The sequence below is a fragment of the Hyperolius riggenbachi genome, chromosome 11 (assembly GCF_040937935.1).
Source record: "Hyperolius riggenbachi isolate aHypRig1 chromosome 11, aHypRig1.pri, whole genome shotgun sequence".
Taxonomy (NCBI): domain Eukaryota; kingdom Metazoa; phylum Chordata; class Amphibia; order Anura; family Hyperoliidae; genus Hyperolius; species Hyperolius riggenbachi.
In genome coordinates this window covers 176,720,014-176,744,660 of record NC_090656.1, presented here as the reverse complement: position 1 = coordinate 176,744,660, position 24,647 = coordinate 176,720,014, and the positions used below count along the sequence as shown (strand labels likewise).

The following is a 24,647-nucleotide window of genomic DNA, read 5'->3' as shown; positions in this document are numbered from 1 at the left end:
GATTCATGAAAGTGCGCTGCTCCAGCAACGCAAGTTAAGAATACATGAACATGCTATGCACGTTACACACACTTGTGCTGTTTAGCATGCATTCCTTAATAACGCATGTTGTTTACTAGGTTCCGCTCGCTATTTTAACTACCACGTGCTGTGAAGTATCTAAAAGTATCTAAAACGTTTAAAACATGAAGAGGCAGTGGTGGGCTCACCTCCTCCAAGCAGACACAAAAATTGCCAATGCGTTTGTCAAATACAACAACTTTATTTACATACTCCAGGGGACAATGCAATGCGTTTTGCAGGTTTGATCCCACTTCATCAGGCAATAACAATGGAGCAATAGCATATGTGGTCAGTAGAAGAGCCAACAGGCATAACTAGGGAACGCCCGCTGCACAGCACGGCCACGCACCTTGTTTTTTAACTCACGCTCCTGCAGCTTACATGAATCAACCTTGTTATCTTCTGGTGCACCATGTGTTCCTATTCAACAATGCCGGGTCAGTCACTTTCTACTTTGCTTTGTGTTGTTCAGACTTTTGTTGTTAGAATGGACAGGAGGTTGGATATATTGATGATGAACACATGACTGTAGCAGGATGCCTTTTGGATCAAAGGTGGTTGAGTAACATGCTGAAAATACAGTAGGGAAAAAAGAGGATATACTGAGATTACCGGTATATAAAAGGCAGTAGGGGTCAGTGATGTTGTTCTGAGTTTGAATGACATGCAGCATATCAGAGATGGTTGTTCAGATACAAGAGGAGATAGTAGGATCAGTAAGGATGGAGCACACCAGACAGGAGGTAGCAATGATCAATTATGGTGGAACAGAACTGGAGAGAAAGCCGTGGTATGAAAGTAGGAGACAGCATGTTTCGGAACCCAAAAAGGGCATGAGATACAGTAAGGATGGTTAGGAGGGAATAGATTAACTAGAGTGTGGGCTAATGGAGGGATTGTTATCGAAACAAAAAAGCAGGTAAGAGTGGGGCTTCCAAAAAAGGAAAAGAGAGAGCGCCTCTATAGTGCAATATCACAGTGGCAATTTAGCTAAGTAATGCATGGACACGATATTGTATGTCTCACATGACCAGTGTTCCACTTTCCTCTGACATTTGCCGTGGCCAGAGGGGGATATCAAAGAGGTGCCATGGGGGTCACTACTGCGAGCAGGCTCCGTGTGCCGGATAGGCTGGACAGTGCATTTCGACACTGCTGCGTGTATCTTCGTCAGGCCAGAATTAGTAGAAGTTTGCCAGGACTTGTATAAGATTAGCAATGTCACAGCAATAAAGGAGAACCTTAACGCAAACCTGAACTAAACTTTATATCCATGTGATGTCCCTACTGTGTTGTGCATGCCTAAATACTATTTTTACAAATGTCACCTCACCTTTAACAAAGCTGCTGTATTTCATTTGGCTATTTCCAGGCTGTAAAAATGTGCATGGCGTTTGCTCAGTAAACCTGAGATGAAAGGACAGAAAAGTTTTATACATACTTTGGGCTTCCTCCAGCCCCCTCCAGGCCAATCAGTCCTTTGCCATCCTCCTCTGCCTCCTGGATCCACCAGTAGATGCTCTGTTATCTTTGCCAGCCAGGGCATACCTGCTTACGAGCCCTATCATGCTCCTACTGTTTAGTGAGCCTGCGTGGCCGGACTGCGCCTGCGCCAACTGGCAAAGATAACCGGGCATCTACCGGCAGATCCAGGAGGCGAAAGAGGACAGTGAGGGAACGATCAGCCTGGAGGGGGCTGTAGGAAGCATCAGGTATGTATATATTCCCGCCATCTCAGGTACACTTTAAACTCAGATAATAATGCAATATTTTTTATAAACTCTGAATGGATATTTTAGGCAGTCCCTCATGTTACATACAAAAAAGATTGCATTATTAGTGTTGACCTTTATTAGAATCTCAAAGACCAGCCCTGTCTATCATATTACAACGGGGGGGGGGGGGGGGGCTTGGAAATCTCATATCTTGATTATCTGCAGACTACAGTGTTAGCGTTTGGCCATCCTAATGTGGTACTTTACATACATTTTTTAAGAATTTTAGATAAATTGTCTAGCGGAGTAATTAGAAATCCTGCAGATTTAATACTAACTCTCAGGCTTGCAGAAAACTGTAAAGAGACATTTTGGGGCAGTAAGATCTTATTGATTGCATTCTAAGCATGTCATATTATTTGTAACCTTTTTTTTTCTCCAGGATGGTTAGATTTCAGCATTGGCTGGAAGAAGCTGCAGAATAAAAGGCATAAATCATTTGTAATTTAATTTTCTTTAGCTAGATTGGATATCTCATATAGGAGCCAAAATAAACCTTTTATGAGATGAGATAAGATGAGATGAGCTATGTCGGCATGGGATCATCTGGGAGCAGATTTAGTTTTAGGAGTATTTAGGAGGACCATGTATGGAATATTTCAGATGCTGGCTATTGTAAACGGAGCCAGAAAAACAGAAATACATCTGGTTAGCATATCTGGTTCATTGAAATGCAAATTTAGTTATGACAGATGCCTGAATTTGAAATGCAACATTTCTTTATCCCTAAGTGCCACTCGGAGTCCGTTAGTAGAGAACTTAGGTGCCCCTATTCAAAAACTTTTTTTGCCAAGTTTTCATACCTTGACAATAAAATGCCCTTTAAGCCATCAGCAAGTAAGAAAATTCTCAAAATATTTTTTTAACAGACTGCTACCGCCCACTTTTTGGAACTTTTTCAATTGCAGAGTGCTTAAAAGTTATTGCAAAGGACAGATACGATGTACTTACTTGGGGCTTCCTCCATCTGCAGCTCCTCTCACAGCTGGTGGCCCGGGGTCCCCTCCATTGCAGATGCCGACCGGCACTTACTGCGCATGCACAAGCGCACAACCACCGGGGGGATTAGGGTTAGGCACCACCCGGGGAGGGGGGGTTCTGTATGGGAGTAGGGGGAGGTTAGGTCACAGTATAAAGTCTGTAAATATTACAGAAGATGTTTTACTACATGAATGAAGTAGTACAATATTGGTAAATTAACCAATATTTTAACATTTTTCCTGGTGCCCATTTTACTAGACTTAAAAATAGAGGTTACGGTAGGGAGTAGTAGAATATCATTATTATAAACAATATTTTAGGGCATATGCTGGCACCCATTTTACTAAACGATACGTTGAATATCGTTGATATCTAAAACTGGCACCCTTTTTAACAATAGCCATTATTCTGTGCACATGATCCAACTGCCAAAGCCCTATCTAAACACTCTTTATGGCATAGCCCATAGACAAATAAAGACCATGCCTGCAGCAGCCAAAATGGAGCCAAGCCTTAGACCTCATTCATACTCAGGCACTTTCAGCCTTTGCTGATCGCTGGAGATCAACAAAGGGCGGCAGCACAAGTAATCCAATAGATTATTTAAGCTGCAGCGATTGTGTAGCGTTTGCGATTTTCACCAATCGCAAATGTGCTGCATGCAGCATTTTCCTAGCAATTGGGGAGTGATTCTCATTCACTGGACTGAGAATCGCAAAACGCAATTGCAGAAAAAACATGAGTAATAGCAATGCAAAATCTCAATTGCTAGGTGACTGCTATTGCGATTTGCCATTCTGAGTGTGAACAGGGCTTAATTAGGCAGGTCAGATAGCAAGAAACTACAGTCACCCTGAATGGTACATAGAGAAGTGGTTTAAATTTCATTTGTTACCATTCAGTTCTAGATACTAACCACATCTGGCTCAGGTGGTCATCCGAGCACTGAAAGAGCCTGTTATGCCCCTAGACCTTGCTTATGGACATATCATCTTTATGCTGATAGAACAGATGCGAGAGTTTCATCATATGAGCTAAACAAACTATAACAACAATTGGTGCATGGACTGTAAGAGTGGAAACAGACAAAAAAACCTTTCAGTACCCCTGAAGCAGGGAATAGACAATTGAATTAAACCCATAGCGGGATAGATCACCCGATCCTTAGCCTTCTGATGTTGCTTGTTTTTTTTGGAGTCATGTCATTCCCTGTTCCAGGCCCACTTCTCTCCCCAATGTCCCAGAAGTGGTTATGTATGTGTCCGGTGATGTTGAGCTGGGGAGAAACAACTCTCCCAGCATGCGGCAAGTTAGGAGAATATAACAACATGTATTCTCCCAGCAATAACCTAATTTGCCCCTTTGGTGGTGTAATTCAGGGTACGGCAATTGCAGGGCACCAAAATTACAGTGTTTTCTGTGAAATTCCCCCCAGCGCTGCTAAAACTGTAGTAACATTACGGTCTATGGTGGCACCCAAAGCAGGCACTGTACGACTTAAAGCAGGTGCCAAGTTGCCAAGAACACTTGTTTCACCCAAGGTTCCCAGGAGAGGTGAGGAACGATTCTGAATACCACACATGCAATTGCACATGCGCAATAAAAGAAAGCGCTCATGGATGAGTGCTTCCTTTTGCTGTGTACGTGTGTACCTAGGAGAAACGCTGATTGAATAGGGGTCCTTGTTCACCAGCCGCAAGCTTATTGAGCAATCCGCAAATACTATGCAAATTTGTTACCCTCCACAGATGTCTTATAGTTTTGTTTTCTTTTGTCTTTTGATTTTTTTCATGATTTTAGTTGACCTTTTAAGAAATGGATATTTTTTCCTTTTAGTATCCAAATGTATCACAGAAAGCTTTTGTCTGCCCTCTTTTACTGTTCTATAAAATAAAGTATGGTCATCTGCAAATAATATTGCTTGTTTGAAAACGCGATTTTATTTTATAGCCTATAAAGCATTATACACTTATTTTGTTCTCGTCCCAGCTTTTACAATAGACTTTTTATGAACGCAGTAAATTAAAGTTAAATTGCATCTTACGCGTGCACTCAACCTAACATTCGTTTTTTTTCCCTTCTGAAACCGCCAGTGCCAAGAAGAGCACAAACATTCTGAACAATGCAAGACAAGTGAATATGTTTTGTGTTAGTTGTGATAGCAAACTTTGTCACTAAGGCGTCCATCCTGCTACAGGGAAATGCACTGGAGTTTTATGAACATGGAGCTGAATGATAAAGCAGTTACTGATAAAATCTGAAACACAACACAGGATTTAACTAATCACTTAACTCCATAACTTCTTCTTTGTCTGTGTAAGCAGTGCTAAGCCGGGGCGTCCAGGGAGCCAGCTCCTGACTGTCTAATGCATGCAGAGATGAAATATTCATAATATCCTCCAGTTGTTATCCACAGTTACTCTACTTTTCAGCGTGAAAACAAAAACAACTAAACAGCCATGAAAAAAACGAATGAGCAGAATTTGAGCAACAGATGGTGGAATAATAATAATTATAATAATAATAATAAAAAGTTCTTGGAAGACATAACAAACGAGATAAAAAATAAAGTAATTGTATTATTAAAGGGTGACTCCCCTTTATAATTCTTTTTACTTTTCCTTTCCAATATTTTCTAATACTTGCAACACTGTCAGAATAAACTTACTTAAAGGGATACTGTAGGGGGGTCGGGGGAAAATGAGTTGAAGTTACCCAGGGCTTCTAATGGTCCCAAGCAGGCATCCTGTGTTGGCGCAGCCACTCACCGATGCTCCGGCCCCGCCTCCGGTTCACTTCTGGAATTTCAGACTTTAAAGTCTGAAAACCACTGCGCCTGTGTTGCCGTGTCCTCGCTCCCACTGATGGCAGCAGGCGCGCACGGTGCAGGCACAGACCATTCTGGGCTTGTGCTATACACTCCTGGTGATGTCAGCGGGAGCGAGGACACGGCAACGCAGGCACAGTGGTTTTCAGACTTTCTGAAATTCCAGAAGTAAACAGGAGGCGGGGCCGCAGCATCGGTGAGTGGCTACGCGGGCACAGGATGCCTGTGGGGGACCATTAGAAGCCCCGGGTAAGTTCAACTCATTTTCCCCTGACCCCCCTACAGTACTCCTTTAAAGGACAACCAAGGTGACATGGGACATGATGAGATAGACATGTGTATGTACAGTGCCAAGCACACAGATAACTATGCTGTGTTCCTTTTTATCTTTCTCTGTCTGAAAGAGTTAAAGATCAGGTATGCAAGTGACCGTTTCTGTCTGGGTCGGGACTGGTTCGGACTGGGTCAGACTATAGCATAACCCTCACTGATAAGTAATTGCAGCAATAAAACACTTTCCTGCCAGTAAATGGCTTCTGTGAGCAGGAGGGAAATAAAAAGGGTCAATAATTCATAGATTTTATCTCTGGCATGCTTCAATGAAGGTGTCATTGAGCAGAGACAATAAAACAGTAAAAACTTAAAAACTAGATTGAAATCTAAAATAAAACTGTGGGATATCTAAAGTCATTTTTAGGAGAAGGAGGATGGATATAATTGTTTTTCTCATCAGTTTAATTTCACTTCGGAAGTTCTTTAAACTTAAACTTACAGTACATGGTTTACAGTACATGAGTTCCAAAAATTCTTATATTTTTGCTCTCTGCTGGGTCACTGCTAATCCAGACAATTACACAAATCGGGGAGTAAAATTTCAGAAATCTACAATATCTCTTAAAGGGGTATATCAACAAATCATGGAGCTCCACCTGCAAAACATTGAAGAGGCTCTGTCCGCCTTCCCCCTAAATTGGCCCTAGACTACGATACATACACCACACAAAACATACACAGACATATGACTTTGGTAGGCATTAAATTGTGAGCCCCTCTGAGGGACAGTTAAGTGGCAAGACAATATCCTCTGTACAGCGCTGCAGAAGATGTTGGCGCTATATATAAATACTAAATAATAATAATAAAGAGGGCAGGAGAATGCGTTTACAAAATATTGTTAATTACAGCCATTTGACACTTCCTGCCCACATGTACTTTCAGTATAACTCTGCATCGGCTACAGAGCACGTACATTGAAATAGGCCACTGCTGGAATTTGGGCCTCAGAGCTTACTATGAATCACTGCATAATTCTAGTAGTAGAATATCAGTAATCTCTATTTTTACTACGTGAGCCCTCCTTCTCAATGCCTAACCCTAACTGACTCCCCCGCCACCGATGCCTAACCCAAACCAATTCCTTCAGCAATACCTAACATTTACCGACCACCTTTACCGATGCCTAACTCTAACCGACCCCCCCTGCCGCATTAACCACTGATGCAATGCCTAACCTAACACCCCACACCATAGTCTGTGCTGATACAATCACCGCGTTCTAGTATCAAAGTGGGCCCCTAGAAAAATGAACCTGGAGACCCCCTGACATACGCACCCCCCCCCCCCTCAAGCAGCATTATGGGCCTTTTCTTGCTGCTCCCTTCCCCTAGGACCCTGAGCTGGCTGTCAGGTCCCCCAGGTCACCCCCCCCCCCCCAATTTAACTGTGCTCCCTGGGACCCCTGCAATCCTGCAATGTCTTTTGGTGCCCTTACATGGTACAAAAAAAGTTCACTTTTCCTATTTATTCGACCAAAATTATCAAATTGAATGAAAGTCAAAAATAATATTTTCTTTCAATTAAGAAACACAAACGATTATCTCGTTTTTTTGATAAAAATTCTGTCGGACATGTTGGAACATTCATTTTATTTGATCTAACGGAATTATCGATTATACACTGCTTAGAGATTAGCTCTTGTGGCCAGCACTGCAGCTACTGTTTTGAAATATTGTCATCTTCTTGTCCAGCTCCACCCCACTCAGTGTGAAATAAAAGGCACACTTCTTATTCCATGACTACTTTTGTACACACTGTCTAGGAGCAGGAAGATAATACTCTGCTGTGGCTGCCTGCCTGATTGTCACAAAGAGTTATTAACAGTGACAGACTGGCTCGCTACCCCCCCCCCCCCCCCCCAAGCTCCAGAAATTTGTACTGTACAATATCACTCCTCAATGACACATCATCATAAATAGGAAAAAGATAGTTTAGCACATGGTCAACGCATTTCACTGGTACAATCCTGCTTCCTCAGCTGAATGCAAGTGTCTGGAGAAATAACATACAAGGCTAGGAGTGCCTACTAATAAATAAGTCTATTAGGCTCCTAACCATGCATGCTATTCCTCCAGACACATTGATTTTGCATTGATCTGAGGAAGCAGGAGTGTACCCACAAAATGCGCTTTCGTGTGTTTTAATAAACTACCCTATTTTACTATTTATGGTGATGTGTCATTAAAGCAAGTTAACATTGCCGTTTCAAAATGTTTACAGATTTTTAATATCTTAGGAGCACCTCCTCCTTGTTTGACTTTCTGTCATATGTGCTTGATTATAAATGATTATTTTTCATTAGAGAGTGACCGCTTATATTTACAGAAGTTACACACCCCAGCAGAGATGGGCCTTTCTTCACAGGGAATTAACCACGGTTGCCTAACTTGCAACCCTGTGGGCTAGCTTTCCTTCCACTTATACTATTTATTGTGTCTAGTTTAACTAGTTTTTATATACAGTTATTTTTCTTTACTTTTATTTTAGTCAAGTCTATCCTGATTTTTAGGTTTTATCAGCACTAAGTGCAGAGTGATTTGGTCTTTATAATAGTTTTTACGAGAATGCTTATATATGTTTATGGACTTTGCTTTTATTACATGTCTGTGTAAGTTTTAATTGCTCACATCATTGTTAAATGCTAACTGTAAATGAAATGTATTATCATGTCTTAGTGCCCTGTCTGTTCTGTTTTTTAAGGCACGATACACGACCTGATGAAGCGGTGTGTACCGCGAAACGCGTTGTCATTTAAAGTGCCCCATTAAAGAATCTTGTTCTACTTACTGAGAGTGACTACTTAGTAAGGTAGGATCATTCCATATTTTCCTACAAATAAATGGCATAAGCTGCTCATTTTCGACTGCTAGTATACATATATACTCTGACCCATTGGTATACAAATTATTTGTCAAGTACCCCCTAGGGGTACCGTCTTGCTTCTAGTTTTCAAATATCTCTCTTTTTATTTAATTTGTGGTTTACTGTCAGTTAACACACTACACTATACAGGGCTCCTAATATTTCTGTGTTTTTATCTCCTTTCTGGAAGGCAGATCAACGCCTCCGGATCCCTTACTATGTGTGTAATACATTTATTGTATCTTTAATGATGTCTGTGTTTCACTAGCTGCCCTCACTGTGACATGAAGGCTGTTATGAAGTGCAAAGGCAAAGAAAAACCTGACGTTTCCAAATTTAAGAAAAACTATACACACCTGTGATTTTTCTCAGCAACACCTTAATTACTCACATTACAAGCTGACAGGTGGCTGTGGCAAGATGAAAACAGGCTGTTCAGTCAGCAAACATAATCTTCTTCAGAGATAATAGCAATGTTTATCTGCTGGAAGAATGTTTCTTTCCAAACATATTTTCATGTACTTTGTTTTTGTTTTGTTTTATCAAAATTAATACATCATAGTTTGGGGGGGGGGGGGGGGGTATCACAAGACCTTAAAGAAAAAAAACACAAAAGAAGGGCCAATATGGTGTAGCATGTCTGGAAAGTAAGCAATATAATTGGAAAGTAGAAGGAGGTACTCGTTGCTATACAGCACCCACCTTCTGTGCCTGTGGGAAACCCCCGTCCCGCACTGGGGTAATTGGAAGGTGTAACGATTGGTGTCAACACGCAGAGAGAATCTGATTATTGGTGATCTGCAGATTCACCAGTAATGCAGATATACACCAGATTATGAATGATCTGCAGAATCACTAATAATCCAGGTATGTCTAACCTCTGGACACCTGAGATATGAGTGTACAATGTAACAGTAGCACTTTGAGAGAGAACCGCCAGAGGAACAGGAGGTATGAAGAAGAAGGGATTTCACCTCAGACTGTGGATGAATTCCTAGGCCAAAGGCTCCCTAGGAGAGGGGCCTAGGCTTGGTTGCAGGAAGCCCTGCTGCTAATATAAACAGGCTTGCCCTAACTAAGTGTGAGGGCCTATTCTCTATGCCCTGGAATCGGGTTAAGGTATAACATAGAAATGACACAGTATCCTAGTCTTGGGTGTGAGGTCCGTAGTCACAACACCCTGGAACTGGTCTAAAGCATAACATAGAACTGACACAGTATCCTAGTCTTGGGTGTGAGGTCCGTAGTCACAACACACTGGAACTGGTCTAAAGCATAACATAGAACTGACACAGTATCCTAGTCTTGGGTGTGAGGTCCGTAGTCACAACACACTGGAACTGGTCTAAAGCATAACATAGAAGTGACACAGTATCCTAGTCTTGGGTGTGAGGTCCGTAGTCACAACACCCTGGAACTGGTCTAAAGCATAACATAGAACTGACACAGTCTCCTAGTCTTGGGTGTGAGGTCCGTAGTCACAACACCCTGGAACTGGTCTAAAGCATAACATAGAATAAGCATGAGAAAGTATTCTAGCTCAGTGTGGATTCCCAGGTCCTTCCTGGTTCAACCACACTGTAGGATCTGACTGAGGTCTGTGTGCTAACACATAAGCATTTGCAACGGCAGACGATGTGAGACTGAGGGACGAGTGGTTATATAGTGCAGCGCTGGCCAGCGCCGCCCAGTCCCTTCCAGCCAATCCGCATACAAACTTGGATCAGCTGACCAAGGGAGTCAGCTGATCCCTCTCTGCTTCCCATAAAGCTTCTGTCTCGCCGCGCGCGTGTGTGTATTCCTCAGCCTATGTGCACAGGAAGGCTGCACCAGGTCAGACACATGTCGCCGCGCGTAAACCGCCGGACTGGACGCGGAAACGGCCGCCACGCCGTCAGAGCACGCGGCGGCCATTCCGCAATCCTTTACAGAAGGTCTCTCTGTGTAGAAGGTCACTCTCTCTAAAAACAGATCAGCACCAAAACGCTGTCTCTCTGATGGAGAGTAGCAATAGTAGAAAACAGATATGAGGCACCCAATGATGTAATATAGTTATATGGGTATAACAATAGAAATTCAAGAGGTTGCTTACCACAAGAAAGATGTCTAAGCTTATGTTCACAAACAGAAATTTTAATTGCACTACAAGATAAAAGATTGAGCAAATACAATTTCTGTTTCTGAACACAAGCTTAGACATCTTTCTTGAGGTAAGCAACTTCTTGAATTTCTATTGTGATACCTATATAATCATATTGCTTCAATGGCTGCTTCTTCCCTCATTTCCACATCAAATTTTAGTGCAATTGTATATGTACAGTATCTCACAAAAGTGAGTACACATCTCACATTGTTGTAAATAGTATATCTTTTCATACTGAAGATATGATGGTAATCAGTGTACAGCTTGTATAACAGTATAAATGTGATATCTCATCAAAATAACTCAACTCACAGCCATTAATGTCTAAAACATTGGCAACCAAAGTGAGTACACTGCTAAGTGAAGAAAGTCACAACTGTGCCCAAAGTGTCAATATTTTGTGTGTACACCTTATTCTGCAGCAACTGTCTTGGACATGAAGTTTACTAGAGCTTTACAGGTTGCCACTGGAATCCTCTGTCACTTCTCCATGACGATGTCAGAAAGGAGAAAGCTGGTTTGTATTACAGTTCTTAAGCTCCTTTACCTTCCATTTGAGAATGTCCCATGATGCTCAATATGTTTTAGGTCTGGAGACACTCTTGGCCAGTCCAGCATCTTTACCCTCAGTTTATTCAGCAAGGCAGTGGTCATGCTGGAATGCTGGTCATGCTGCCCAGGGATGGGACCATGCTCTGCTTCAGTATGAGAGAGTGTGAGAACGATAAGGTCAAACATAAGACACCTGCCCCTGATTCACACCTGAGACCTTGTAACACTAACAAGAAACATGGCCCTGGGATGAACAAGTCTAATTGGCCCGAATTTTGACATTTTTCCATTAAAGGTATGCTCACTTTTGTTGCCGGCGGTTTAGACATTAACAACTTCCAAATCCTTGGTATGTATACATATACATCTGAAAACTTCACTTTGGGATCAAGGTATATATATCCTTGTTTTCGTCGCTGCACGTTCTGCCAAGCACTGATCAGAGAATGAGCCCCTTATTTGATCTTATTGCCTCTTGTAGGACGTTTTATGAAGTCTCCCATCAGTATGCTGGAGCAGTTTTGACATGATAGACGTGGAATTGTCCCATTTTTCTAGTGAGAAAACAAACCGCGGGGGAATGGGGAGCACAACATAGGATCAGGATCAGCCATGACCAATTGCCAGCCCTCACCAATTGTCTGCCCTCTCAGTTGCCTGGCAGCCCTGCTGATCTATAGGGCTGCAAAAGTGTCTGAATAACACTGGTAACAAGCATGCGGCCAGTGGCGTAGGTAAGGAGCTGTGGGCCCCGATGCAAGTTTTACAATGGGGCCCGACCAATCACTCTATACATAACAATTAATACGGTGCACCAAAACCTGCCAATGGAAACTACAGTGTCAGAGGTGCAAAAGGGGGATGGGGAACAGTTTGTTAATGATTACCACTATTCAAAGTATATATAGAAGTGATTATTATGAACATAGGACCAATAGAGAGCTAATATTGTAGTTGAGGGAGGGGCCCCTTCGGGGCCCCTCTGGCCCAAGGGCCCCGATGCGGTCGCAACCTCTGCAACCCCTATTGCTACACCCCTGCATGCCGCTAATCTTGTCAGATCTGACGATAATGTCAGAGACACTTGATCTGCGGCATGCTTGTTTAGGGTCTATGGCTAAAAGTATTAAGGGCAGAGTATCAGCAGGACAGCCAGGCAACTGGATTTGCTTAAAAGGAAATAAATATGGCAGCTTCCATATACCTCTCTCTTCAGTTGTCCTTTAAAGTGGGATAAAACTCTGACATAACATTCAATAAAAATGTGTTTTCCTACTTTTTATTACCCACACAGTTATCATATTTGCTTTTGTGCACAAGTAACATTGTCTGTTTACAAATTACAAGTTCCCAAAGTACAGTTTATTTGCTCTGAAAACTGCCATTGCATTTTCTTGCATAGCTGCTATATTTATATATTAAAATATATTTAGAGATCACTTCTCAGCTCTCTGCTTCTACAGCAGAGAGCTCATTTTCAGCACAGCTAGGAATGTAGCACATAAAGGAATGTAAACATAAGATAATGTTATCACCTCATCCTATGTGGACAGAAGCTTTCCACAGAAGCAAGGAGCTTTACACTGAAGAACAAAGTGTTGTGTTTAACTGTCTGAATGCTGTTCTGCTACAATTTTTTTGTGGTAGTAGATTTTATGCTGTAAATAATATTTTAGAGCAAAAAGGAAATGCTGAGTTTCATACCACTTTAATAACCCAAGTTGCCTCACTGGGTGGGATGTTAGTGTACAAACTAGTAACATCTAAACTCACCAGCAAGTCAACATCATCAAGATCATCAAAATTTAAAAAAGCAGGAGTGTCAATCAAGCCAGATTGATGTTTCCTCACGTTTGTGATTGATTATTTAGGAACACCCCCAAAGGCTTAACCAGGGAATTGGTGGCAGACATAATTGGTCTCCCTGGAGTGTTAATCAAATCCTTGTGAATACATTTGATCGATTTTTGGCTAAAGTCGATTGAATAATTGACTGGGATTGCTTGTTGCGGCGCTAATTTTAATCTGATTTGATAATTATTGAATCGGATGGTCAATCGATTGATGACCAGATGTATGGCCCACCTTTAAAAGTTTTATGAAAAAAAAATCTAATTTTTCCATATGGTACATTATTTATTGCCTAGAACATCTTCGGGACCAATGCAGATGACATCTGACACGACTGCTTATTATGCAGTACTTCACTTACTTCCACTTAATCTGTTTGAAGTGTGCTCCCTGTTTCCCCCTCCGCACCTCTCCCTGGAGAGGAAGTACTCCTTCCTTCAGTGTCTGCTCTCCACAGCAGTACATCAGGGTAGGGAGGTTCACTCCCACATAGAAACCACAACACATCACAACATTGGTGGAAAGTTCATCCATCTGTATGATGGGGAATACTTGGGAGAGATGAAATATGAAGGAAAGGCAGAAAGAAGTTTATTATGAAATCCTGTCCCCACTGTTTTACAAGAACAAGAATATATTGTTTAATCCTGTCTGTGCTGTATAAAAATTACTTTTTCCACTTGAGGTTTTGTTGAAACGGCATATCTAGTATGCTTTATGTTCTCAAACAAACAAAGCCAAAGTATTAAAATGAATGCGTTTGTAATGTAAATAAGTTGTAGAGATGCTAAAAGAAACCCAAAGGTGAGAGACATATGGAGGCTGTCATATTTATTTCCTTTGAAATAATGCCCGCTGCCTGGCAGTCCTGCTGGCTTCAATAGTGTGTGAATCACACACCTGAAACAAGCATGCAGCAAATCTTGTCAGATTTTTTGTCAGAAATATATGATCGGCATGCTTGTTCAGGGTCTATGGCTAAAAGTATTAGAGGTAGAGGATCAGTAGGGCAGCCAGGCAATGTGCATTGCGTAAAAAGAAATAAATATGGCAGCCTCTATATGTCTCTCATCTTGGGTTCCCTGTAAATTTGACAAGGCAGATTTTAATTTTATTTTGTGCTCTACAGTAAGAACCAAACTGAAGCAAAACTTAGCACAGAATTATTCAGATTTGGGAAGTTAATTGTTGATACCTTTATCCCACTCAAAAAAGGCACAAGGTGCAAGGCTACCGAAGTGCAGAGACCATTGGAGAGGACCGCTTCCGCTGATCCATCCATCAGAAAACTTGATAGTAATCTTTCAAAGTGGGGAGGAGTTACTTCTTGTGTAAAATGTTTAAAAGGGAACCCTAGGTGAACCCCGGGAAAAAATACATACTTACCAAAGAAAAGGGATCTATGGGATCCAGTGGCTTCCATGTTCATTAGGTAAGTATGTCATTTTTAACCCAAGGTTTTCCTTGGGGACACTTTAAACAACCTGAAGTCGGTATGGGTAGAGCTTTATCACTTCAAAGTATCTGCTGACTCAAACTTTAGTTGCTGCCAAGTTCCTATGCCAACCTCCTTTTCACTGGATTTGAGCAAACGCCTACTGCAGGAGTTCGGCGTTTTCATCAGTGGTGGTAGTAGCAGGCCTTCTGCTCAGTGCTTCCTCAAGAACAGATCCTATTTGAGAAACTTGCCATGCATTGTGTACATTGTTTTATGTGAAAGTAAAGTTTCTCAAACTCTCCCTGAGCTGTAGTAGTCAGAGACTGAAAAACGTATAGCCAAGTGACAAGCATGGTGGTGTAGTGGTTAGCGCTCTTGCCTTGCAACGCTGGGTCCCCCGTCCGAATCCCAGCCAGGTCAACATCTGCAAGGAGTTTGTATGTTCTCCCCATGTCTGCATGGGTTTTCTCCAGGCACTCCGGTTTCCTCCCATATCCCAAAAACTTACAGATAAGTTAATTGGCTTTCCCCTAAATTGGCCCTAGACTATGATACATACACTACATGATATAGACATATGACTATGGTAGGGACTAGATTGTGAGCCCCTCTGAGGGACAGTTAGTTACAAGACAATAAACTCTCTTACAGTGCTGTGTAATATGTTGGCACTATATAAATATATATATATATATATATATATATATATATATATATATATATATATAGATAGATAGATAGATATCAAAATGCAACATTTTGAACAGAGGCGCCAAATCCGCCACAAGGAATAAAAATGTCTAAAAACCTTTAAAAAGGGGGAAGTTAGGAGGCGCTAGGCTGTTAGACAGACTCCCTTCGTTATCTCCATTGTTTGCCTGATGAAGAAGGATTGTGACCTGCGAAACGCGTTGCATTTTGGAGCACCTAATAAATGTTATTTTGTTTGAAAATAATGGCTGTCAGTCTGTTAATTTGCAAGGGCGGTAAGTCCACCTAAACTTCCCCATTTTAAAACTTTTTTTTTAGACGTTTTTATTCTTGTTGGCGCCTCTGTTCAAAATTTTGCCTTTAGTCTAGTTTACCCTTGGTGGAGGGGTGTATCCCCATACCTTTCCTATCTACAGAGAGCAACTTCTTAAAGCGGTATCGTCACCATAAAAATCAAATTTCAACAGCAACTGGTCTGAGTGTATTAAGTGATAAGATGCTAATCCTGCATTCAAAACTTTCAAAACGTTTTCTGCTGTTATGATTTGGAGTTATCATATACCTTAGGAGCACTGGCCCTTTAGTAGTCGGTGCCAAAGAATTGCAAGCTGGGGGTTCCTTTTATCTATAATATATTCCTTCTCTTCCCTTTATTTCCCTGCCTGCTGCTTATCTGAAACCTAACCCCCTACTCACTTGTGTTTACAAGCAAGGAGAGGCGACTCAGCGATTGGAGGAGACAAGGAAAAAAGTAAAGGGCAGAAATGACATCACAAGTTAGCCTTTACTGTGGGCAAAAGACATGGCTCCCACCAGGAACAGAATTCTCGTCATTTACTATATAACATTCACTGAAATCAAAACGTGGACAGTACAATACATGTGTTATGTAAGTAGATCAAGTATTTATCTACTTATATATGTGTGTTTTTTTCCCTGGAATAGTATGGCTAATCCTACTGCTTTAAAAGGAGGCTCAGTAAGTATTTTATACTGCGCGGGGGGTGAGGGGGAGATTTGTGCTTCTTCGGCCAATTGATCAAGTAACGGGCAAGGAACAAGTAAGCACATCAGGCTATGCCCACCTGTTCCAGATACTAGGAACTTTAATATCAATCAATATATATATATATTGGAACCTTGATTTGCGAGCATAATTCGTTCCATAAACATGCTTGTAATGCAAAGCACTCCTATATCAAAGCAAATTTCCCCATAAGAATTCTCCAAAGGGAGAAGAACTATCGGCTCAGATGTGATGATGTGACGCATGTGTACTTTTTTTGCTTGTATATCAAAGCAAAATTTCACAAATAATGTTGCTTGTATTGCGAAGCGCTCTTAAACTAAGTTACTCTCAATCCAGGTTTGTAATATATTTATATATATATATATATATATATATATATATAATTTTTTTTTCCAGTATGTATATAATTTAGGGTTCGATGACTACCAATGGCACTGAAAGTTGAAACCCTGGAAATAGTGAATGACGATATAGAATATACTATGATCACAGGAGTCTAGCCAACAGACAGCAATCTTCTTGTATCACAGTTGTTATTAATCAGAAATGTAGACCTGCCAAGACATTTGACAAAGCCATTACAAGGAATTTCTGTTGCAAAGCTAACAGAAAATTGGTCACTGAGTCCATATAACTCTTTGTTTTGTACTATAGTTGTGTTGATGTTTTTGGCATGCTCAGTGTTTATTAGGTGATATTTGCTTTTCACACTTTAGGGAGACAAACACATCCATGGTGACATTATCTAGCCTACAAGCTTGCAAATAACATTATCTTTAACGAAGATAAGGAAACAAGACTGTTTGTATGCTTAGGAGTAGCCAGTAGCATAAAGCTACTCAACTTTTGTCATTAAAGAACCACTATCGCAAAAAGTTGTAAAATTTTAAATATATGTAAACATATACACATAAGAAGTACATTTTTTCAAGAGTAAAATGAGGCATACATTATTTTTTACATATATTTCCTGAAAAGCATTTATAGAAAGATGTTGGCCGGCCTCCCTGCTCGCTGCACACTTTTTTGGCAGTTGGATAGTGCAACTGCCATTCACTAAGTGCTTTTTTAAAATAGATAGAATTCTGAGAATCAGAGCCGGGACAAGGTCCTCCAGCACCCAATGCTGAGACACCACAGTGCGGCCCTCCATCACTCCCACCCCAGCCATCACACACTGATTGCTATTAGAGTTAGAGGCTCCCTAGGGCCCCCAACACCTTAATCTCTAGTTATCTGGCTTGCAGTCATTGCCATATATCCCCTTTTCTTATTCCTCTCTGCTTCAAACACAATGGGGAAATGATAGCTGAGTGAGTTGTGCGCCCCATCCTACCCTGCGCCCTGAGGCTGGACCCTCTCTCGCCTCTGTCTCGGCCTGGCCCTGCTGAAAATCACCCAAGAGGAGATGGGCTAGTCCAAAACCTTTCAGTTTTGTCAGATTTCTATTACCTGCGGACAGCAACATAGGAGAAAAGAGATGTATAGTGAATCATAGTATCCGCACTCCAAATATTAAATATATACATATACGGTGTGCTAGCCACAGAATCAAAGAAGGAATCTCATAGAAGAAGAGGAAAAAAACAATCCTGCACAAAAAGCTGCCACACCGATTATTTTGTTCCACATAATATAGTATTGTGCTGATTTGCTGATGACAGCACTTGTTTTAAATGTTTTTATGATGTTTATACAGAATGTTCAATAAAGCTTTGTTATATTTATAATTGGTGGTGCAGCTTTTTGTGCAGGATTGCTTTTTGCCTCTTCTTCTATAGGAGAAAAGAGATGTATGGCTCATTTTACTCCGAAAGAAACGTACTTCTTTAAATGTTTTTACATGTATTTCAAATTTAGCGATTTTCGCGATAGTGGTACTTTAACCAGTTTTCCATTGATGGTGCATACACACCCTATAATAAACTCAACAGCGACATGCGGTTGGGCCTGTCTGTGCCTAGAATTTAGCATGTGTACAGTCTCCCCAATGTGTCGCAAAAAGATCTAGAGTACAATATCACCTTGGCTAAAAACACTGTTCCCCCAGCTGGCTGGATGCCGCCCCACCAAGCACTTGCACCGCCTTGTCCTCCCTCCAATCCCCTCCATAGGAACAGAACACACGTCTCTGTACAGCACTCGGCCCTGTACTGTCCCCTGGGGTATCAGGTGCCGATTTCTGTAGGCGACAATTATTATGCATGTGTTTAGAATTCACAGCAACTAATTTGTCAACAACATATGTAACAAGTGCAGCTGCTATATCCCCTCACAGTGCTGTTTCTTGGGCCATGCGGGCAGGGCCACTTCCCTGGGCACAGACCGGCAAGTAGAAGAAGGGGGGCGCAGGCAGAAGGACATAACTGCTAGGGAGTCGGTGATGCGCGGTGCAGCTGCATGGAAGAAAAAAGAGGAACACTATCGTGATCACCTTCGTTGACTCCTCCTCCTCCTCCAAGTCATCATCCCATCACCACCGTGTGATGACATCTGACATCCTGTAGCAGTTCTGCAGGATGTCAGTGAGCGGCGCCAAGGGAGGAGTTGGCTTGCTGAGGCTGTCTTCTCCTTTGTGTTCTCCTGGTCCCTGCTTCCTCCTGGATGAGCGTCTGGTCACTAGTAAGTAGACAGACCTACTTGTGGCCTATGGCTGTGTGTCTGTCCCTAAAGAGTATGGGTTTGCGAGGGCACGGGGAGGCACAATTTTTACACCCTCACCCTGGGTTCAATTTAGCCTAGAAACTGCCCTGTCCCCTCATACAGTATAACAAGTACATTCATCCTGTTCCCAGATTAAGTCCCTTATATGCAGCCACCTAATCATCTATATACACAGCAATTGTGCCCTCCTTAGAACATGTGCAGCCAGTATGTCTCATTAAGTGCTCTTCTAGTCTCTTCTACCCACTGGTAAATTTAACTGTGCCATATTTTTAAACTATGGTCTTAGTAGCTTGAAATGAAATACTATAAAAGCAAGTACTAAACACCCTCTAGTATTGCGGTATGCCATGGCCAGCGACTAGAAATGCAACAAGCTATCAGCAAAAGTAAATGCATTAAACTATCCAATACAAAAAAAAGGTAAAAAAAATAAATAAATTGTATAAGCCCTAGAAACTGCTAGCAGATATCTATGCTATGATTTCTATGGTAATACCAGTTTTTAGAGTACACCAGCAGTATATTTCCTGCCTGCCTGACATAGACCCTCACTGCCAATACTAATTATTATCCCAACATACAGTGGGTTGCAAAAGTATTCGGCCCCCTTGAAGTTTTCCACATTTTGTCACATTACTGCCACAAACATGCATCAATTTTATTGGAATTCCACATGAAAGACCAATACAAAGTGGTGTACATGTGAGAAGTGGATCGAAAATCATACATCATTCCAAACATGCTTTACAAATAAAAAACTGCAAAGTGGGGTGTGCGTAATTATTCGGCCCCCTGAGTCAATACTTTGTAGAACCACCTTTTGCCGCAATTACAGCGGCCAGTCTTTTAGGGTATGTCTCTACCAGCTTTGCACATCTAGAGACTGAAAGTCTTGCCCATTCTTCTTTGCAAAACAACTCCAGCTCAGTCAGATTAGATGGACAGTGTTTGTGAACAGCAGTTTTCAGATCTTGCCACAGATTCTCGATTGGATTTAGATCTGGACTTTGACTGGGCCATTCTAACACATAGATATGTTTTGTTTTAAACCATTCCATTGTTGCCCTGGCTTTATGTTTAGGGTCATTGTCCTGCTGGAAGGTGTACCTCCGCCCCAGTCTCAAGTCTTTTGCAGTCTCCAAGAGGTTTTCTTCCAAGATTGCCCTGTATTTGGCTCCATCCATCTTCCCATCAACTCTGACCAGCTTCCCTGTCCCTGCTGAAGAGATGCACCCCCCGAGCATGATGCTGCCACCACCATATTTGACAGTGAGGATGGTGTGTTCAGAGTGATGTGCAGTGTTAGTTTTCCACCACACATAGCGTTTTGCATTTTGTCCAAAAAGTTCAATTTTGGTCTCATCTGACCAGAGCACCTTCTTCCACATGGTTGCTGTGTCCCTCACATGATTTGTGGCAAACTGCAAACGGGACTTCTTATGCTTTCTGTTAACAATGCCTTTCTTCTTGCCACTCTTCCATAAAGGCCAACTTTGTACAGACTAATAGTTGTCCTATGGACAGAGTCTCCCACCTGAGCTGTAGATCTCTGCAGCTCATCCAGAGTCATCATCGGCCTCTTGACTGCATTTCTGATCAGCGCTCTCCTTGTTCGGCCTGTGAGTTTAGGTGGATGGCCTTGTCTTGGTAGGTTTACAGTTGTGCCATACTCCTTCCATTTCTGAATGATCGCTTGAACAGTGCTCCGTGGGATGTTCAAGGCTTTGGAAATCTTTTTGTAGCCTAAGCCTGCTTTAAATTTCTCAATAACTTGATCCCTGACCTGTCTTGTGTGTTCTTTGGAATTCACGGTGTTGTTGCTCCCAATATTCTCTTAGACAACCTCTGAGGCCGTCACAGAGCAGCTGTATTTGTACTGACATTAGATTACACACAGGTGCACTCTATTTAGTCATTAGCACTCATCAGGCAATGTCTATAGGCAACTGACTGCACTCAGATCAAAGGGGGCCGAATAATTATGCACACACCACTTTGCAGTTATTTATTTGTAAAAAATGTTTGGAATCATGTATGATTTTCGTTCTACTTGTATTGGTCTTTCACGTGGAATTCCAATAAAATTGGTTCATGTTTGTGGCAGTAATGTGAAAAATGTGGAAAACTTCAAGGGGGCCGAATACTTTTGCAACCCACTGTATATACCTCATATCATTTATTCCCTCATATAAACCCCGGCACCGGCCATAGGATCACTATGGAAGGGCGGCAGGTGCCACCGGTTGAATGATGACGGGGATTCAGGATGCATGAATGAGTAGTGTTTGTGCCAGGAAGGCGGGCAGGAGAGTATGCAGGCTTCAGGTGGCTCAAACTGTTTTGTCCAAACTCCATCCCATAGATTTTACAGCCTGAATCACATGATTCAGGTGGCTTCATGGTAGGTCCGCCTCTGCACAGAGCAGTATATTCTCTCTCTCCCCCCCCCCCCCCCCCCCATCCTTTTGCCCACTAAAAACTCCCTAGCTAACAGTTTTTTCATTGACAAATACATCTAACTAGCTAATCAGATATGTAGTGGTGTTACTACAAATCGTGGGGCCCTAGCAAAACTGTAATGGGGCCTCTCAATGCTCACACCTTTTCCCTTGCACACCCCTGGTGAGCCTCACAGCCTGGGGGCCCGCCTTGCAGGGGTCTTAGAATAAGTATAGACATCATAATCTTCACACCTATATCAAGTGTAGCCACAAAAACACCTGATGTGAAGGATGGACCCCTTAATTGGAGAGAGTGAAGTAGCAGTAGGGGCCCCCTTACAGCTCTGGGCCTACTGTGGTCACAGGCAGGGCCTGTCGAGGCAGAGGCAAGAGAGGCACCAGCCTCAGGGCGCAGTGTAGGAGGGGGCACACAGTTCACTCAGCTATCATTCCTGTATTGTGTTTGAAGCAGAGAGAAATAAGAAGAAATAAGAAATAAAAATGGGATATATGGCAGTGATTGTAAGCCAAATAACTAGAGATTAAGGTGTTGGGGGCCCTGGGGTGCCTCTTAGTCTAATAGTAATCAGTGTGTGACGGCTGAGGTTTGAGGGATGGAGGGGCGCACTTTGGTGTCTCAGCCTTGGGTGCTGGAGGACCTTGTCCTAACTCTGGTCACAGGGGCTTTTCCCCTGTAGTTACGCAGCTGCAAACATGATTGAAATAAGTGTACTGAATTTAACTGTTCCCTTCTATACTCTTCATCATCCTGAAGTTGACAGGCACGTCTTTTGGTGCCAAACAGTTTCTTGCTCCTGCTGCTAATTGGTGTCTAGGGTATTATGTTCCTAGCCAATTAAATCACTAATCTTGTAGAATTTCTTTTTGACCTGCATGCCAATGTGAAAGAGAACCTGAGACGGAGCTGAGGTTCAAAAACAAATACTTACCTAAGGAGAGCAAAGCCTCTATATCCTAATGAGGTTTCCCATGACATCTGCTGGTCCCCTGTTGCAGCTTGCGATCCCTTCAGCTGATCAGGGCAGTGCTCCTGTCCTGGCACAAGCACGGCGGTGCTGCAGCTGCATGAGCATTAGTACGAAAGGAATAGCCGGCACCATCCAATATGCTCTTTTACTTTATTAAAAGACTGTCATAAAAGATTGTGACGTTTCGGAGCGATGTCGTGCCCCTTTATCAAGCCTTGACAGTCTCAAAATACATCACTTAACAAACTTCTTATATAGTACATCATTATTTCAAGCTAACCAATCAGAGGTCTCACAAATCTAAGCGACCAATCCCTGTCCGCTACATCACGAGCGGACCTGATGGGAAACCTCATCTATATTAAGCTAACCAATGGACATCGAGAAACTCACCGCCATTGTGGCACCAAACATCTATACGCCATGATGGAACAGCCTCTACCCGACGTCAGAGCCGATGGACACACCCATCTAGGTCGCGGACCAGATGGGGAACTATGAGAGCGGGGGCAGAGATGCAATGTCACAGTGTTGCCAGGGAGACGGAATGGAGGCGTACGCGGAAATACGTACGCCTACTATACGGCAGGACAACGTCACTGCCTATGCCAGCCGGTCGCGTGGGCCAAGCCAAGTCCGCGACCTAGATGGGTGTGTCCATCGGCTCTGACGTCGGGTAGAGGCTGTTCCATCATGGCGTATAGATGTTTGGTGCCACAATGGCGGTGAGTTTCTCGATGTCCATTGGTTAGCTTAATATAGATGAGGTTTCCCATCAGGTCCGCTCGTGATGTAGCGGACAGGGATTGGTCGCTTAGATTTGTGAGACCTCTGATTGGTTAGCTTGAAATAATGATGTACTATATAAGAAGTTTGTTAAGTGATGTATTTTGAGACTGTCAAGGCTTGATAAAGGGGCACGACATCGCTCCGAAACGCCGCAATCTTTTATGACAGTATTTTAATAAAGTAAAAGAGCATATTGGATGGTGCCGGCTGTTCCTTTTGTTCTACTGCTATACTCAGGTGGTGACTGAGTTTGCCTGGGCACATCCGCCTCATCACTGCATGGGGTAGTGCTTTTCTGCATTATTACTATTGCAGCTGCATGAGCATGGCACTAGCATTCCTTGCTTACTGTGCAGGTGCGGCCGTACTCGCGCAGAAGAGGAGCACGACCCCGTTCTGATTACCGACAAGCAACGCATCTTGTGATCTGAGTGGGAACCAGCCCTTATAGCAAAGCAGTTGGCAGCTTGCTGGCATCGTCATTTGTCATTTTAATCTTTTTTTAGCACTTAATGAAGGGCGAACTTTAGATGACGATGTCGTGAGGATCTTACCAGACGAGATTTGGGCCAATTTGCGATTAGATCAAACTCCTAAATTTTGCTCTCTCCTCTATAATACGAGGTTCCATTCAGAAATGTTCAGGAAACCACAGCTTAGCAAAGCTATGCCGTTTTTATTAGTATTATATTCTATGCAAATACAATAACTATCGCACTATGGAAACATGTACATACACAAAACTCTATTTACCAAACACTATTGATTGCTTTATCAAAAAGAACAAAATAACAGCTGGAGAAAGTATCCCAAGCATCTCTTTATCTCAGAAATATCTGCCAAAGCAAATATCATCATCAGAGCAAGAAGCACTTTAATAGCTTTTCAGAAGCCCAGTAGAATGACAAGCTAGCGTGTGTTGCTAGGATGCCTACTGCCTATGTTATTAAATAAAGCAACATATCATAACCTACCCTCTTGCACTGTGCGTATACAGTTCATACAGCTCAACTTATCAGTTGGAAGTGGATTGCTGCCGACAGCATGAGAATATGAAAGATTTAATAAGAAATTGTTTTAGTATCTTCAGAGTGTGCCAAGCATTGCTGAAAATCCTTCCTTTCCCAGGACTGTATTATATTTTCACGATTGCTTGCTTTTACGCTGTGACGTGAGTTGCTGAAAAAACACT

At 42.2% G+C, this 24,647-nt stretch overlaps 1 long non-coding RNA gene across 3 annotated transcripts in view; it reads left to right on the top strand.

Annotated features, from left to right (window-relative positions):
* Positions 1-24,647, top strand: part of LOC137538311 (uncharacterized) — a 112,067-nt gene that overhangs the window by 15,992 nt on the left and 71,428 nt on the right. For 2 of the 3 annotated variants that reach the window (XR_011024747.1, XR_011024745.1), the window contains exon 3: positions 8,683-8,790. This is a non-coding gene — a long non-coding RNA (uncharacterized lncRNA). Of the gene's footprint in view, positions 1-8,682; positions 8,839-24,647 lie in introns of those variants that run through there. The other variant, XR_011024746.1, reaches the window with a different exon arrangement.